The sequence below is a fragment of the Fukomys damarensis genome, unplaced genomic scaffold (genome assembly GCF_012274545.1).
Source record: "Fukomys damarensis isolate Sample0158 unplaced genomic scaffold, DMR_v1.0_HiC HiC_scaffold_30, whole genome shotgun sequence".
NCBI classification, from domain to species: domain Eukaryota; kingdom Metazoa; phylum Chordata; class Mammalia; order Rodentia; family Bathyergidae; genus Fukomys; species Fukomys damarensis.
Window position 1 is genome coordinate 34,927,815 of NW_022900942.1, and position 16,911 is coordinate 34,944,725.

Genomic DNA, 16,911 nt, shown 5'->3' on the forward strand with positions numbered 1-16,911 from the left:
GTACCAGGGATCAAACTTAGTACCTTGCACTTGTGAGGCAGGTTGCAGAACGACTGAGCTAAATCCCTGGCCCTCTGATTTTTTTAAAAAAATTCTGTATTCTAGATAGTAGACCTTTCTGTGAAGAACAGCTGGTAAAAAAATTTTCCCACATTGTGGGTTGTCCCTTTAAATTGTTGGTAGTTTCTCTTGCTGTGCAGAAGCTTTTTAATAAGAGATCCCACTTGTTGGTTGTCTTTGCTAGTTCACAGGCAATTGAGGTTTTGTTCATAAAATCTTTTTCTACGCCAGTGTCAAGAGTTCTACCTAACCTCTCTTTGAACTGGTTTAGTGTTTTTGTTTTAATATTTAGATCTTTAATGCATTTCAATTTTAGTTTAGTGCATGGTGTAGTGAGTTGACTAATGATCAACTTGTAAGCCTCAGCTGAACTGAATCAGCGTGGTATGGGCATGGAGGATTCACCTGAAGATTGTTACCAGTAGCAATAAAAAGAGAACTGGAGGGGAAGATCTTGACCTGTTGATTTTCTAGGAGAAGCTTGCTGGGGGTGGTTTTCCCTATGCAAACTAGGCTGTTTTCATTGGCAGGGGAGCTTGGGGACTCACTGTTGCTGGGAATGGCTGCTATTGTCTTCACTGTGAGCATCAGTTCCTAGTTTCAATGTGGATCCCTCAGCCTAATGGCACAAATCCTTCATTGAATCAGTATAGGTTTTCTACCTTCTACCACTGGCCTTTGGGTCTTCCAGGTGCACATCCTCAGTATGGGCAAGCATAAGGCATTGCCGTGGGCTCTACAACACTGGCTGGACTCAAGGAGGACATTGCCTTGGACTCTAAGACTTTAGGTGGATTTGTGTGGGAAACTGCTGGGATCCAGGCCCTCATCTGAATCCTTTGGGCTTCTAGTGTGTGGTTAATCTCGTGCACTCCTTTGCATTTGACATTTGGGATAATTATCAAATAATTTTAGAAAGTATGTGTCCTTTATCATGTATTCCCTTGCTAAATCCTGCTGCCTACCACATATGGTGAGAGATATAGGTCTATTTTCATCTTTGGCAAGTTGAAATCTAATTTTTCCAGCACCTTTTATTAAGGTTATCTTAATAAAGATATTGGAGGTTATCTTTCCTCCAGTGAGGGTGTTAAGCTTTTTTGTTGAAAATGAGATAGCCGAGTGTGTCTGGAGTTGTTTCTGCATCTTCTAATCTGTTCCACTGGTTTTCAGTCTTGTTTCTTTGCTAGTACTGTTCTGTTTTTATCACAGTAGCTTTGTAGTATAATTTTGAGTTGGGATTGTGATACTCCCTATCTTTTTATTGCCTAGAATTGCTTTTGCTGTTCTAGGTCTCTTCTTGTTTCAAATGAATTTTTGAATTGTCTTCTCAAGGTCTGTGAAGTATGCTGCTGGGATTTCAATTGGGATTGCATTGAATCTATATAGCAGTTTTGGAAGTACGTTGATTCTTACCCAGGAGAAACAGATGTCTTTCCATTTTCTGATACCATCTTCAATCTCTTTTTTCAGAGTGCTAGGCTATAGTTTTCAGAGTAAAGGTCTTTGATTTCTTTTGTTAAATTGATTCCTAGGTATTTCAATTTTTTGCATACTATTGTGAAAGGAGTTGTTTCTCCAGTTCATTTTTGTGCTTTGACCTTCTATCCAGCTACTTTACTCAACTTGGTTATTAAGTCTGGAAGACTTTTGGTGGGTTTCTTGGGTTCATCTATATAGAGTTTCCTGACATCTACAAATAATGACAATTTGACTTCTTCATTTGCTATCTTTATTCCTTTTATTTATTTGTTTTGTCTAATTGTGGCTAATGTTTGCAAAACTATATTGAAAAAGTATGGTGGACATCCTTGTCTTGTTCCTGATATTAGTGTGAAGGATTTCAGTTTTTGACTATTTACTATGATATTGGCTGTTGGTTTTTCATAGATGGCTTTTTTTTAAAAAATTTTTTGGGGTTTTTGAGACAGGGTCTCACTATGTAGTTGAGACTGACCTGGAACTCACTATGTAGCCCAGGATGGTCTCGAACTCACAGCAATCCTCCTGTCTCAGCCTTCCGAGTGCTGGGATTACAGGCGTGTGCCACCACTCCTGGCCATATAGATGGCTTTTATGAGATTGAGGTAGAGATTGTGTATTCCAAATTTTTGGAGTTTTTATCATGAATGAGTGTTCAAGTTTTGTCAAACACTTTCTACATCTATTGAGATAATCATATTGTTTTTTGTCCTTGGCTCTATTAATATAATGTATTACATTTATTGATTTGCATATGTTGAACCATCCCTGCATCCCTAAAATGAATCCCATTTGGTCAGGGTGTATAATTTTGATGATCTTCTGCATTCTGTTTGCCAGTATCTGATTATGGATTTTTGCATCTATGTTCGCTAGTGAGAGAGGCCTGTAGTTCTCTTTTTCAGCTGGGTATTTCTCTGCTTTGGGGATGAAGGAGATCCTTGCTTCCAGGAATAAATTTCAGAGTATTATTTCCCTTTCAATTTCATTAAAGAGTTTAAATAGTAGTGGCAATAGTTCCTCTCTAAATGTCTTAATAGAATTCAGCAGTGAAGCCATCAGGGCCTGGGCTTTTCTTAGTTGGTCAGTTTTTAATTATGTTTTCAATTTCATCAATTGATACTGCATTGTTTAGAATTTTTAGGTCTTCTTTCAACTTTGGTAATTCATACGTATTGAATCTGTCCATTTCTTCTGTTTTCCATCATATTGGCATATAGGTTCTCAAAGTAGGTATTGATGATCCTCTGGATTTCTCCTGGGTGTGTTGTAATTACACCCTTTTCATTCCTGTTTCTGTGGATTTGGCCTTTCATTCTTTCTTTTTTTTATAAGTTTGGCTAAGTGTTTGTAAGTTTTCTTTATTCTTTCAAAGAACCAACTCTTGGCTTCATTGATTTTGTTTTTTGTTTTTGTTGTTTTTTTTTTTTTTGTATTGTTTTCTTAGTCTCCATTGCACTGATTTCTGCTCTCATCTTTATAATTTCCTCCCTTGTATGAGCTTTGGGTTTGACCTGCTCTTCTTTTTCTCGAAGCTTGAGGTTCAGCATCCGTTTGTATAAGTGTGCTTTCTCTGTTTTCCTAATATGAGTATTCACTGCTATGAATTTCCCTTATAAAAGGGAAAGACTGCTTTCATTGTGTCCTATATATTCTAATGTGCTGTATTGTCATTGCCATTTAATTGTAGGAACTGTCTGATTTCTTTAATTTCATCTGGGACCCATTGGGCACTCAGAAATGTGGTGTTCAATTATGAAATTCATGCAGTTTCTTTTGCAATTGATCTCTAATTTCATTGCACTATGGTCTGATAATATACAGGGGATAACTTCAATAAATTTACATATACTTAAACATATTCTGTGAGTGAATATGTGGTCTATTTTGGAGAATGACCCATATGCAGCTGAAAAGAATGTGTATTCTGATTTTGGGGGTGGAACACTCTAAACATCTGTTAAGTTCATTTGTTCAGAAGTTTGAGTTCTACTATTTCATTATTTATTTTTTGTCTAGTTGATCTATTTGTTACTGTGGGATACTGAGGTCCCCTACTACTATTGTTTTAATGATTGATTTTTCATGCCTGTTAGTATTTGTTGTGTATAATTGGGTGCACTAGTAGTTGGTGCATTTTATATATATATATATATGTACGATTGTCATCTCTTCCTCTTGGGTTTTTCCCTTTACAAGGATATAGTGTCCTCCTTTGTCTCTCTTAATCAGTGTCAGTTTGAAATCCACTTGATCTGCAAAGAGGATAGCTACTCTTGCTTTTCTGGGGATTCCTGTCACGTAGAATATTGTTTTCCACCCTTAAACTTTCAGTCTGTGAGTTTCTTTTTGAATTAAGTGTGTTTCCTCTTTGCAGATATTGGTTCTTGACTCATTCTGCCAGTCTATTTCTTTTGATTGGTGAATTGAGACCATTAACAGAGATGGTTATAATGGATATGTAATGGCTTATCCTTGTCATGACTTTCTTTTTGTTGGATTCTCCCCCTTTGCATTTAACTTTGTGTGCCTGATGGATTCATTCTGCAGGGCTTCCTCGGGTTGTGTGATCCTCACTCTTTTTCAAAGATATTGTTTAAAATTTTTTGGAGTGCTGGTTTGGTTCTCATGAAGTTCTTAAGGTGCTCTTTGTCATGAAAGTATCTTATTTCTCCATCAAATTTGAAAGATAGGTCTTCCCCCAGCCTTCAGGTCTAGCTGGGTGGCTTGTCCATGCCTAGGGCGTGGCCCTCCAGCTCTGCCCCGCTCGGAGTGCTGCTGTCCCCACTGCTGTAGCACTTGCTCATCAGTGCCAAGGACTACCATGGCCCCTGAATGGAGTTTGTGCTTTTGGGACAGCACTGGCATGGAGGCCCTGGATGGTGGGGTCCAGAGCAGCAGCGCCTCTGGGAAGCCATGGAATGGGAGCCACTTCCAAGGTTTTCACAAGAGACAAGTGAAGGCACAACAGGAGACTGAAAAGAACCTCCTGGAAGGCATAGATACACAGAACAGCTCACACAACAGGAGACTGAAAAGAACCTCATAGAAGGCACAGATATACAGAACAGCTGCTGCTGAGGTAGACAGGCACAAAATCCCACCTGTTTCCTGGACCACTCTGCCACAAGCAAAAGCCTTAAGTCATTGGTGGAGGGTCAACAAATAGTCTCCTAGAACTCAGATGCTGCTTTGGGGGGAGAAGCAGAAACCAATTCCCACTGCCTCTGAGAGAGGGATAGTAAACCCACTCAATCCCATGACAAAGGCAAAGATCCTTTATTTCTTTGATGTTGTGGGTAGAAGGAAAATACCTTCATTTGGAGGCAGTAGAAATAATTTGATACTACTACTTACTACCACTCCTGTGGAAGGAGCAGAAAATCCTGCTGAAGACTAACCACTAATACATGAGGAAGAGAGCTGAGAATACTAAGAAAGACTCACTTCTAAAGGAGGCTCAGGTACCCAGGTACACTGCCTAACATTAAGGCTGGGATAGGACAACAAAGATTGTGGACAGTGGCAAGCAGAAATACATGTTCTAAAATTTCCAGGAGATGACATTGCTGAGAGCCCACACAGCTTGCTAGGCCAACTTCTGTGACTTCTGTTGGCTGTATGTTGCATGGGAAGGACCTGGAAGAACCTGAAGCTGCACAATGGAGGTAGTGACGTTTGAGGATGTGGCTGTGAACTTCACCACAGAGGAGTGGGTTTCACTGAATCCATCCCAAAAGAAGCTCTACAGAGATGTAATGAGGGAAACTTAGCAAAGTGGCTGCTATAGGAAGAGCAGGGATAACCAGGAAATTGAAGAGGAGTACAAAAGTTACTGGAGAAATCTAAAAGTGAAGAGGTAGAGAAATGCTATCAAAATAAAGTTTGGAATCAATATGAAGAAATACTCCTTTGTACTGCAGATGCTAATGTAGAGATGAAACAAGCTGGTTTAAAACCACCTGAAAGCCTTACTTGCAGAAAGCCCCTGATTAGGCATTTGTCACTAAATGTGCCCATTACAGCTCACAGTGGACTAAAGAATGAGTTCTTGGGGTCGGAAGTGAAGCTGTGTAAATGTAGTGAACATGGAAGAACCTGTGATTTTCAGTCCTTTCAGAAGCATGCAAGGACAAAGACTAGAGAAACCCTATGAATATGATCAATGTGGGAAATCCTACTTTGATTTTAGGGAAAGAACTCTCCTTAGAAAGACCTTTGTATATGTAAGAAAAATTTGAAAGCCTCCAGCACACCTAATGATGTTCCAATCTATGAAAGAAATCACAATGGGGAAAACCCTATGTATGTAAAAATGTGGAAAAGCTTTCAGTAGGCGTCAACGTTGTAAACATGAAAGAATTCACACAGGGGAGAAGTCCTATATGTAAGCAACATGGGAAAGCTTTTAGTTCACAATGTTATTGTAAAATGCATGAAATAATTCATACAGGGGAGACACCGTATGTATGTAAGCGGTGTGGGAAAACTTAGTACACCAGGCTGTTGTAAAATACATGAAGGAATTCACACAGGGAAGAAGCCCTATGTGTGTAAGCAATGTGGGAAAGCTTTTAGTATACAATGTTACTGTAAAATACATGAAAATATTCACATGGAGAAATCTTATGTAAGCAATGTGGAAAAGCCTTTAGTATACAAGATTACTGTAAAATACATTAAATAATTCATAGTAGGGAGAAACCCTATGTATGTAAGCAATGAGGGAAAGCTTTTAGTACACAAGATAATTATAAACAGCATGAAAAAATTCACAGGGAGAAACCCTATATATGTAAGCAATGTGGGAAAGCTTTTAGTACACAACATTATTGTAAAATACATGAAAGAACTCACACAGCATTAATTCTGTGCATGTAAGCAATGCAGGAAAGCTTTAAGCAATTGTGGTGTTTGCCAAAGACGCTCGCAATGGGGAGAAACCATATGTATATAAGAAGTGTGGGAATGCTTTCAGTACACATGTGTTGTCAAATACATGACAGAAATCTCACTGGGGAGAAACTATATACATAAGCCTATTTTGAAAATTGTGTGAAAATTTCTTAGGTGGTAGAGTAATACAATTACTCCTGTAGGAGTAATACAAAAAACTTAAGGTCACTTTTTCTCCATAAAATTTCCAAAAATAAAATTCCAGGTAGAGATCCTAAAGTACATATATTATTTGCTTTTCAGTAAATCACTTAAGTATCTGAATTATATATATCTGTAGTGTTTAATATAAAAATATTGAGTTGACATATTTTTGTGTATCTTTGAGCTTAATACATAAGTATCTTAAGCATAGTGAATTAAAATGTAGTTTTTACTCAAGTAGAGTTAGTATTTGCATAGTTTTTGTTTTTTAGTCTTTACAATTTGGAGGTTTAAGCCACTAAATTATTACAATTTTGCCACTACTTTTGTTTTAAATTTTTGGTGTGTATATTCTGTATTCTCTGTAACAAGATATTTTTGAATTTGCCATATTTTATACTAAATATTTTCAGAACTTGTGAACGTTTTTGACAGTTGATTTGTTTTCATACAACTTGTATATGAGCATGTTGTTTCTCATATTGTGACAAGGTATCTGCTTATATCTCAACATTATATACATCATATACCTAATGTTACCTATTTTTCTTTCATGTTAAAGCTAATATTATTTACAAAAAGAAAAAAATGTTTTTCAGGAAACATCAGTCTGGGTTGGAGGTTGTTTTCCTTTAGGGCTTGAAATACATTACTGCAAGCTCTTCTTGCCTTGAAGGTTTGTGTGGAAAAGTCTGCTGTGATTCTCATGGGCTTTCCTTTGTATGTGATTTGTTTCTTTTCTCTACCTGTGTGTAGAATTTTATTCTTCTTTTGGGTTTCTAAATTCTTAACTATTATATGCCTAGGTATGGGTTTTTTTGATCATGGCTAGTTGGAGTCTGTGTGCCTCACTTAAATGTATGTCAAGTTGTTTCCCCCTACTTGGGAAGTTTTCTGCTATTACTTCTGTGAACAGTTTTTTTTTTTTTTTTAATGTCATCTGCACTCTCTCCTGTTTCTTCATTGACTCAGATAAGTCTTAAGTTATTCTTCTTTGCATTGTCTAGCAGCAGTTGGATTGAGTTTTTCTGGTCCCTTACTATTTTTAAGAAATTTTTCTTTTCCTCATCACTAATTGCAACCCTATCTTTTGTATCTGAAATTTTGTCCTCACATTGACTTCTTCTGCTGTGTAAACTTTCAATGCAGTTTTTAATCTCCTGGAAATCTGTTTACATCTGTTTTATGGATTCCATTTTTTTCCTATGTTGGGATTCTATTATTTTCCTCAGCTGCTCTTTTTTTAAAAAAATCTGTGTCCACCTTAGATTTATTAATCATGTCTTGCACTATGGGCACAATTTCTGCTGTTATCTGAGAAATTATTTCTGATACCATTTTTTTCCAGATCCTCTTTCATTGCCAGTTCAGAGAGTCCAAGCGGTTGAGTATCAGATTGTTCCACCGCATTTCCCTTTTGGGGTTGCCTTAGGTGATCTGGAAGTCTGGTTCTGAGACTTGTTTATATGTCTTCTCATTGCAACAGATTCAGCCTGCTGTGCCTTTGTTGAGGCAACTTGTTGCTCACCACTGGTCTTCAATTTTCAGCAAGCTGCAAAGTAACCTTTTCTCTGCTGATTACAGTATACTAATTCCTGGGTTCAAATTCCTTCTGGATTCCTGAGCTGACCTGTTGTCTGGGTGGGCCTTTGGCTGGGGCCTGTGCCTACTTGGGATGGTATCTAGACATTCCTTTGGCCAAGGCCTGCCCCTTTATGTAGCTATTGTCTGGCAGGGCCTTTAGCTGGAGGCTGTGCACCCAGACCTTTATGTCTGAACAGGCTTCTGGCTAGGGTCTCTATGCAGTTACCAATGATATCAGGGCAAGCCTCTAGTTGTTGCTTGTGAGCCTGTGAAACTCTTCCAGGTGGGCCCTTGGCTAAAGTCCCAAAGTATTCTAATCTGAAGAAGTATTTCCACTCTCCTGCACCTGGAACCTCATCTGGCTGCCACCACAGGGTGTCCACGTTCTCCCACTGGGCTCTTTTTTTTTAATTCATTAATTTTATTGATATGTATTAGGTATACAATATGTTGACATTCATTATTAAGAATTTTTACCTTTGCATAATATATTTTGGTTCTTATTTTTCCCCATTTCTTTCCCTCCTTTCAGCCCCTCCCTATTTACAAAGACTTTTTTTCCATATTTTCCTTTTCTCATATTTATTGTTTCCTTTCTTTTCTTTCTCCTACCCCTCCAAACTTCCCTGTCCCTTTGCCCCTTTTCTTCCCATTTCACATTATCTATTATTCACTTTGATCCTTATTTACACTTTCAGTTTCTCACACCAGAGAAATGCTTCAGTAATTACACATGTGTCCTATTTATTTCACTTATGAGTACGGCCTCAATATACATCCATTTAACTATAAATGTCTAGTTTCTCATTCCTTATGGCTGAGTAGTTCTCCATTTTATTAAACACACACACACACACACACACACACACACACACACACCCCTACCTACCTTCATTATCCAGTCTCCAGTTGATGGGCAATTGGGCTCTTTTCAAGTTTTAGCTATTACAAGCTGTTTGGCATAGAGGGGTTTCAGGTAGCCGTGGTCATCCTGGAGAATGTGATACCTAGCAACTCTATTTGTTGCTGTAAACAGTGTATGGAATTCTCCCAAGAATGGTTTAGTTCCCAATAGACAGGATGCACCATTGTTAATGCCTGTTTAGTAATTCCTCTTAGAATGGTGCAGGAAATCAAAGGCATCCTTTTAAGGGGTTTAGGTGATAAATGATTTAAGTCACACCCATTTAAATTCACAACCAGTCTCATGGCTGCCACTCAACACACAAGTGTGTTGATTCTAGAGCATCTTTTCCCTTCCTCTGAATTCCCAGGATTTCAGGTGCTATTACTGGGCCTGTTTGCCAGTGTACTACTAGTTATTAGCATTAAATTTTTAAAATTATAAACAAGTTCCACATTGCAAAATATAATGGAAAAAAAGTTTACAGACCTGGTTAAGGGTGAAATAAAATAATACATGAATAAAAAGGATTCAAACCTAAATAAGTATATCTCTAAGGTAGTATTGGAATGGCAGTTTGCAATCTGGAGCAATAAAATACCATATAAATGAAATATTCAGAAGCAGAATTTTTAAATTAAAATTTATTTTTGGCATTACTAGGGATTGATCCTAGAGCCTTTGCACTGGGTTATATCCCATTTTTAATTTTTTAATTTTTAATTTTAAAACATAATCTTGTTATATTGCTAGGCTAAGCTCAAACTCAGAATTTTTCTGCTTCAGCCTTGCTGACTGCTGGGATTACAGGTATGTGCTACCATGCCTGACTTCAGGAGCAGAATTTTAAATACAAGTTATTTGAGGGTACAGGCAAGATAAATGATGTCCTTGATTGCCTTTTCATTGTAGTGCTCATGTGGGGACAGGGAGAAGAGGTTGGGATCATGCACATTGGAAGATTGAACTGTATTCTCACACTGAGAATTCTTTTCCCATACATATCAAACCAAAAATACTGATCTTTAAATTATGTAGTTTTGACCATATCTTTTCCCATATTTAAAATCCATATGTAATTTTCCATTGGCCGTAGAATAATTGCAAGAAAACCATAATGTGACACTTCTCCACTAGCCTCGCAGTTCTTCAGCATGCCCTTTTCCTGTTCCTGACTTGTCACAGGCAGCAGCCTGGAAATCACTTCCTTACCTATCTTGCCCATCCCACAACTTGTCCATCTAGGAGTCAGCTCAAACTTTAGGTCTTGCCTGATGACCCATTCTAGGTGAGGTCCCCCTTAAGTGCCAGGGTTATGGTTGTTATTGAAGCAGTGGAGCCATTGCAGTAGATTAGCTTGTGATGTGGCCGAGTCAGTGAAGGCAGGGACGTGGCTTTCTTCACTGTTCCCCAGCACACACTAGTCCTGACACACAGAGGTTTTGAGTAAATATCTGAGGGGAATTGACTGAACTACTTCCATATTTCAGCCTGTGGGCTTTTGTAACTTAGTGGGAGTATGCAGGAATTAAAGAAAGCTTGTTGAACAACCTCAGAGATGAAATGTTTGAGTCATTGGAGGTGAGGAGACTGATATGATGTGAGACGCTTAAGCTCCAAGGTGAATGATCTCTGAAAAAAGTGAGAACAAATGAATGTGCTGACACTCCAGATGCAGGGTACAGGTTCCCCAAAGTGACCACTCAGGAAAGAGTGATACTCCTTTGCATTCTTTTGGTTACTTTATCCTCATCAGTGAAATACTGTTGGCAGAAGAGTGCTTAGCGTGAGATAACTTCCATCACTGCTGGCTTTGGTTGTTTAGAGGGTTCACATAATGGAACAGGTTTAAAAGAAAAAAAGCTAAACAATTCAGACATGGTAAATATTTCTAGGGCTATGACTTTCCAACGAGTGTGATGGTGATTATTAACTAAGACTAATTCCAAGTGTTTGGATTACAGATGTGTGCCACCACACCCAGCTTTATACAGCCCCCCCCTTTTTTTTCCTTGGTACCAGGGATTGAACTCAGGACCATGTGCTTGCAAGGCAGGCGGCAGAACCACTGAGCTAAATCTCAGGCTCAACACAATCCTTTTAAATAAGGGTTTTGCAGCAATCTTTCCAAGGAATCCATTCAGAGTTTCCAAAGAAAAGATCCCTTATCCCCCCAGTTTATACTCGGGGATTTGTGTTCAAAGTCAATAGAAGTGGACCTGCAGGAAATACTTATCTAAAATGTCTGTTGATCAAGTAAAACATGAGAGAAAAGCCTAGGAGTGATTACATCAACATATTGTTACCGGTATCTCTCAGCCTCTGGTATCAGTGTAGCTCCCATCACTAAGATAGGCTGCTGGTAAAAACTAGCTCCATAAATGACCGAGTAATTCTTCCTGTACTCCCAGCACTTCCCATCTTGTGAAATTGTCACTTAAGGACATACTGCTTACTCTGTTAACTACATCTGCAGAATAGCAAATTTTGCCTTCAGCCACATGGACTGTTCTTTATAAACTTCAAATACAAATATAGAATGATTGATTAAGATGAAATTATGACTGAGGTAATCGGATAGCACAAAAAGTTGACTTTTAAGGTGTAGGTTGAGCTGGGCATGGTGGCGCATGCTTGTAATCCCAGCACTAGGGAGGCTGAGGCAGGAGTATTGCTGCGAGTTCGAGACCAGTCTGGGATACATAGTGAGTTCCAGGTCAGTCTCAACTACATAGTGAAACCCTGTTTCAAAAAACCAACCAAACAAACAAAAAAGGTATAGGTTGACTAAGATATGCCATAGCACAGAAGATCATAGATGTCAAAAATGATTGTAATGAATAGCTCCAGATATGTGTAGATGGATTTGCCTTTTGGTATATAATTGACTTTTGTTTCATTTAAACATAGGTAGTATTATAAATTTGCCATTTAACTATGTAGTGAACGCATTACAAAATAAAACTATTTTTTTCTGCTTTTTTCTTTCTATCCTTCTTTACCCCAAGGATTCTAAGATGCTTTTTGCTGTCCTAGTCTGTATGCATTACTTCCAGTGTTCTGATTAGCCTTGTTTGTTTTTATGGAGCAAGAACAGGAAGGGACTGAGTTAGCCTCAGGGATCCACCTGATTGGCTCTGGAATCATGTGTAAGTTTTCAGTTATTTGTTTGGTACTGAAAAAGTAATATATTTGCAAAGAATTCTCTCTGGCTCTAAATTACAGGAAACTTCCCAGCAAAGAACAGTTTGGGAAATGTGAAGGTATACTAGATTTAGGGAGATGTTAGTGGGAATGAACAAACTGAAAAACTTGGCTTGCTACTGAGGGAAGAGGAGTTAAGTAACTCAGGAAATAAATGGGAAGCCATGAGTGTAGGTGTTCCCAAGAGGCTTTGTGTGCACATGGTTCTGTGAGGATTACTTAGTTGTATCTGTGCTCTACTAGAGGGAATTCTCCATGTATCAGTCTCAAGGCACAATTCCTTGAGTAGCTTCAAGGTGGACATGTATACGTAAAACAGAAGACTTTAAAGTGCCTTTAAGAGTGTTTGCCTGTTTCAAATTCCTTCAAAAACTGAGTTTGAATATTGTCATTTTTAAGAGGGTGCTTTTATAAATTCACTTGGTCTAGAGGATTTTTCAATCTCTGAGGCCTTGGTCCTCAAGTACTCTTTTTGTTACTTTATACCTGGGCCTGGGGCAGCAGCCAATGATGGGAAAGAAGCTCCTGTGCTTTTGCTGGTGACATCTGAGTGTTATCTCATCATCTTCCCTTTGCGGGGAGGAAGTTATTGATTCATTTATTTATGTTTGTAGTAGATAATGTTTATGTTCCTTGTGTGAAGTTAGTACCTGTACATAAACACTCTTAATTCCTTTCTTCATCCCCTTCCACTCTCTTCATCTCTTGGATCCCCTTCCCATTTGAAAAAGATCTACCTCCCTACCTCCTATTACCTATCTTTTATTTTATTCTTCATTTATAATTTGGGTTTTTCATATAAGAGAAACCATGTAATAGTTAAGCTTGTGTGTCTGGCTTATTTGAATAAGCAGCTATTCTTTTCCTTGACATGCATAGTCAGTCCAGTTATTCAGTTCTCTGCTAGTGACTTTTCATTTGTTGGTGCTACTATGTTTGAACTTAGCAAACTCCTTTGCATATCATCTATCTTGTTTTCCTTGAATGAAAGCTGATTACCTCAAACTTGTATCTTCCCCAGTAATTTTCAGCAAAAATGTGTGTTCTGAGAAAATGCTCATTAACTATATTTTCTGTTCTATCCAAAGAATGCCTCTCTACCCTCCCCTAACCAGGTCCTGATTTCAGTTATGGAGCAGAGATTTGAGTGCCGAGAGAGAGAAAGACAGAGTAAGAAAGAGTTATTTTAGTACCAGGAATACAGCCGTAAACAAAACGGAATCAGTGTTCTTACTCTTGGCTCTGTACACACAGGAATGGACAGACCAATAATCTACCACCAAATTAAGCAATGGGGTCTCTTCTTGAGGATCTGCGTCTAAGTTTCCCTGACTCAGATCAAGATTCTATTACAACTAAATCTCAGCCTGCCATTATTGGAGATGGCCATTTGTGCTTTTTTTCCCACGTGCAGTTACATAACACTTTACCTGTAAAAAAAATACATGCTCGGCAGGATCTGGGCTACACTTAAGAAAATATTTCTGCAGGAGGGATGGGCAATGGAAAACTTAGAGACTAAGATGTTTCCTATAGTTCTGCCCCAGTTTGGGTCTTGGGAACTTAGGCAAATTGTTTAGTACTTTTAACTCCCTGTTTAACCCTCTGGTCTCCTCTATAAAATAGAAGTGATAACCCTGCTCACCTTAACCCAGTTTTGAGACTAAGTTAAAATGATTAAAGTCCTTAAGATTACTTAAGTTGAAGGTTATGGAGGCAGCATGGTTAATAATTCCAAGGAGAGAATGTTTCAGATGTGTCTGTTTTCTTTCCCTAAGATCTACCTTTGATCTGGGCCTCACTCTGAAATAGTATTTTAATTGTGACAACATATTCATCACTTGGAAATTTTTTTTTCTTAATGCTTGCATTCTACCTCCAGAGATTTAAATTATGCAAGTAGTGTAGGACATAGGTATTGATGTTTTTGTTTTTTTTAAAGATCTGAAGCTATTTCTTATATTTCTAGCCAGCACTGGGAGTGAATTCTCTCAGGTTTTTGGAGTAAGGAAGGTTATAGATCCCAGTAGATTTTAATGTAAAGGAATGAGTATCTAAGTACTATGACTGCAAAGATACCAAAAGGATCACAGTAATGTGAAATATTTTAGGCTTGTTTTTCTGTTCTCATTCTCTAATCTTTTCCAAAAATTCCATCAGGACCCTGCTTTCCAGACACGTAGTATACAGTATCATCACCATCATCACTGCCTAATGCTCATGTGCTCTGCCCCACAGTTCTTCATTAATTCTTAGAAAACCTTATGCAGTAGGTATAATTCTTATTCCATTGTTTAACTGAAGAAAACAAGCCTCAGACCCATGTGTTAACTTAAACTAATAGTGAACATTAGAATTCTTACCAAAGATGTCTGACTATAGAGCCTACATACTTAAAGTGCTTTACCCCATGAAAATCCACATAAATGGTAAATGATGTACCCTTTTCAGACATTGTATTTATATTTTTGCTGGGCATTTTGGAGAGTTTTCCTTAGATCAGGAAAGAGAATCTGCAGACTGTGATTTCATGTTTAGCCACAAGCCAGTGGAGGGAGATGCCTGGGCATATGAGGGTCTGTGTGTCCAGTTATCCAATCAAGTTACATGGACTACTAGTTCTCAACTTGGTTTGCTTAGGGGATTCATCTGGACAGCTTGAAGAACATTGCCTCATTCCCACCCCCAGGAGTTGATGTAAATAGTCTGGGGTGTTGCCTGGCAGGGGAATTGATAGAAAGCTCCCTAGGTGATTCTTTAATGCAGTCAAGGTTGAGTGCTGTTGCTGCAGGTAGCCACTCCCTCCAGATGTATGTAGAGTTGCCCCTGGAGCCAGCCCTGTGGAAATGAAAGAAATGAACAGGGACTAGAAGAAAAGCTCAGTATTAATGCCATGCATTTAATGGAGGCTCTGTCTTCTCTAGCTAAAATATGGCGCTCTTTGCAAAATCAAAACCTCTTCTTTGATAATTAGGTCATATTTGCTATTGTATTTACCTTGAAATGATGGAATTAAGCATATTCAAAACAGGATAACGATAAATGGGGTAGCCCGGTAATGAAGATACATGAGTGAAATTGTCTTTTCAACAGTCTGCTGCCTTATAGTAAAGCTGACAGGGGACAGATTTGTTCAAAGAAATACCTTGAAGGTGAGAAAAATTAAGAGGCAACTCAGAACCTTAGTTCTAGAGCATTTCCCTCTGGCTCATAAAATAACCTTCTGTGAGAATATATTTTATCTTACTGTTTCTCCCATAGGCTAGTAGCCATGGAAGGAGAGGGTATACAAGGTACTATTTGCACTCTTGCACTCACAGTGAGTGTGGTGTGTTTATTTCTAAATTGAGGGGAAAGTCACAAAATATAAAACTGAACAATTCAATGGCATTTAGTACATTCATACTGCATGACCATCACTTTTTCCTAGTTACATTTTTCTTACTCTGAAAGGAAATCCGTCCCTTCCAAATCATTAATCTCTGAAGCTCAGACATATCTTTCTTCCATCCTTAGGACTTTGCTTTCTAGTTTTGTGCTTGTCTTTCCCTTCATTAGTTTCTCTGTGTGTGTCTCTTGGTGTTTAATTTGCACTGATCATACACTGCTTTGGAGGCTCTGCATCTTCCTTGGGGTGGATGGATCTTGTGGAGGGTAGGAAGGAATGGTGGGTGATTGTCTGCAAAGCCAGCATGTGAAATTTGATTATGGGTAGATTACCCTTGGATTACCCACTAAATCACTCATTATATGTGGTAACATGACTTTGAGTTAACAGCCTTGCCCACTGGGAGCTTCAGGCTCAGAATCCATGAAGTAGGATAAAAGTGAAGCAAGAAGCAGATGGGAGCTGGTGTGGAGGCTGAAGATGACAACTGCCCTGTGCTCTCAGAACAGAGGGTTAGCATCATTCTGGTGGTTTAACAGTGAACTCCTATAACCTCAATGTATTATCTGCAAGTGCCATTAATGTAGATATTGAAGAAGTGTATGATGGCATCTGGCCCACTGCAGATGCACAGTAGGTGTCAGTGTTTACTGGATTTGAGTCTAAGGCTTTCTTGATCAGGTCTACATATACAATATCCCTCTAAAAAGTATTTAAGACTTTGGCTACCCACTTCCTCTCTAAGTTGACATTAACTTTTTGCATACCCTGTTTTTCCTTCTCAAACTGGGTAGTTAGTTTTCCTTAGGAACTGGTCACATCACCTGATCAGAGAATATTTTTTTGGAATTATCTACCCAACTAGATATTAAAGGTTGCTGAAGTTCATTCAGGGAATAAATTTCCATGTTTGTACTGTACTGGAGTACACATGAGGCTTACCACAGTGTATTTTAGGTATATACTAAGTGCTTCATAAACACACATTCTACTGATTGTTTTTGTGCTTGTGAAAATTTAGCAAACATTAGCTATGTGATAAGGATGTGCTGGGTCCCAAGGTTTAAAAAGATGCCTGATTGTGTACCTGAACAACCTCACAGAAACGAGATGCAACTGAAATGAAAGAGCCAGAAAGAAACTAACCAGGGAAGGGTTTATTGTGGCACCTCATGATTAAGCAGGGCTG

The 16,911-nt window shown here is 38.4% G+C and overlaps 1 protein-coding gene and 1 long non-coding RNA gene across 3 annotated transcripts in view; one reads left to right on the forward strand and one right to left on the reverse strand.

The window, feature by feature from the left end:
- The window catches only part of LOC104860487, a 12,167-nt gene extending 2,950 nt beyond the window's left edge, over window positions 1-9,217 (reverse strand). Inside the window, exon 1 of the long non-coding RNA XR_779707.1 lies at window positions 9,116-9,217. This is a non-coding gene — a long non-coding RNA (uncharacterized LOC104860487). The remainder of the gene's footprint in view (window positions 1-9,115) is intronic.
- Myo5b (myosin VB) overlaps window positions 1-16,911 on the forward strand; it is a 270,247-nt gene that overhangs the window by 32,481 nt on the left and 220,855 nt on the right. The gene's annotated exons all lie outside the window — the stretch shown is intronic.